Below are 2,246 nucleotides of genomic sequence, written 5' to 3'. Positions count from 1 at the left end.
GGGCAATTGTTGTTATTGTGGAGAAATTGAAAGAATAGAACATGTGTTGATCTATTGTAGCAAATATATAAAAGAGAGGAAAGAACTGGAAAGGGTAATGGGGAGTTCAGTAAAGATGGCTGATTTATTAGGGAAGCATCAATCAGATAAGATAATTAAAGCACTTATTAAATATTTAAAAAGATACAGAATTAGCTGGGAGAATTTAGTGTGTGTATGTGCGTGTGTGTAAGTATAGATAGAATTTAGTTTCATGAAGATATAAAGATATATAGGCATTATATTTCTGAATTACATCTCCGTCCAGTTGATGGCGGTAATGCGCACAGGATGTAAACTGCCAGAAAACTCAATAGAAGAAGAAGAAGAAGTAGACCATCACCAACTACACTCCATACCAGTAAGTGGCGCTAATGCTACTAAATGTTTGTTGCCAACCGCCTTTAAATCTAACCAGAAGAAGAAGAAGGAATGACAGGAGGAGGAAACCGGTCTTGTTTTGATTTGTCTCCTCTTCTTCAGACTGAAGTAAGTCGTTTTCATCCATCATAAATCTTTAAGTAAAACATTTTTTTTATATCCAAAGTACCTTTTCCATCTACTGCAGGGTTTTTATGCTTCATTTATCCGGAACCACTGAGGCTAGGTTAGCTTACCTTTCCTTAAAACAACAGTTTATGCTCGTTTTGTGGAGATGTAGCTGTTGTATTAATACTGTGCAGTTGTCGGTGTTTGTTAATAATGTAATGCTAAGGTGCTAATGCTAAGTAGCTGGAGTGTTAAATGGTGAATGGAAGCCCCTCGGCTCCTGGCTGGAGCAGAAATCGGAGCTCTAAGGGGGAAAAAACGGCATTAATGCGATAAATGAATGTTGATGTTTGTTGCTGGGATCAATATCGATGTTATATTCATGACGGGATTAATAACTTTATCTCTTTATATTAGTATTAGCTCTTTGTATTAGTATACAGACGCAGCTCTTTTCTTATCTGGTCAACTTTGACCCAGATCAACGCCTCTGTTCCAGGAAACATGTTGCAGAGCCTGAAATCTGACTTTCCTATTCCTGACTGTGATCCAGAGATAAAGAGTTATTTGATTTTCCCCTTTTAAAGCTTCCACAGATTGGTAAAGAAGTTGGGTTATGAGAAGATTATGAAACAGGGAGTTCAGTGACCTATGGTTTACCCTGTGGGTGCTCTGTGGGTTTACCTAATCCATTACATGCTGTGAAGAAGTTCTCACTCTGTGGATTAAACCCTTCAGACTCCAGACTTCCTGCTCTGCATGTGTGCAGGGGGGGTGGGGGGGTAGTTGCCTAGGGCCTCAAGTTCCTGGGGGCCCCATTAAAACTCTGTTTCCATGTATGGTTAATACAACTATTCCTTATTTGTGCACATTAATTATGTTTTTGATAAAAATCCTTTCACTAAAATGCCATCAGAAAGCTGATAATATTATTCAGTGTCCACCATCTTGGATCAGTCCATTTGCTGCACATGTTCAGAAAGGTCCAAACAGACAGCAGCAAACCATTTGAAAACAACATAAAGAGCTGGGTTGCCATCACTGATCTCTATTTATTCACTGGGTTGCTGGTTGCCTGTTGGTAGTACGAGGTTGAAGTGAAGCCACCTGCTGCCATGTTGGTACTCCCTAGTTAGACCGGTCGCAACGTAAACAATCTGTGCCCTACAGCATCAAACAACGATGATATTCTCATTTTCAGGGGGACTTAAGACATTAAATATAAAGATAAATTCATCGCTTTGACACAGACTGGCTGTTTCAGAACATCAGTAGATTAACTTTAACTTATGATAAAATAAAATAAAAAGGCCCATCACATTGCATAGTCATTATGAAGTTAATAAATCATGTAATATAACATATTATACAAATCCATCACAATAAAAAAGGATTTATTAACGAAGCAGAATAATACAGATTTGCCAAAACTGAGAAACTGATTATTATTATTATTATTGATTACATTTTTATGGTAATTACATCTGGTCATTTGAAAACATTATACATACAAGTACACAAACACACACATACACTATCCAGTGATTGAATAACTTTATTAACATATTTATGTTATTTATTTATATATTTATATATATATATATATATTAGGGATGCACGATATAACCGGCCCCCTATCGGTATCGGCCTTAAAACTGAATATCGGACATCGGCCACCCAACCGATATTTAACCTGATATTTGATCAGCTTCTGAGTT

This window comes from Cyprinodon variegatus, unplaced genomic scaffold (assembly GCF_000732505.1).
Source record: "Cyprinodon variegatus isolate N-32 unplaced genomic scaffold, C_variegatus-1.0 Scaffold907, whole genome shotgun sequence".
Classification (NCBI taxonomy): domain Eukaryota; kingdom Metazoa; phylum Chordata; class Actinopteri; order Cyprinodontiformes; family Cyprinodontidae; genus Cyprinodon; species Cyprinodon variegatus.
Note: the sequence above shows the minus strand (reverse complement) of the source record.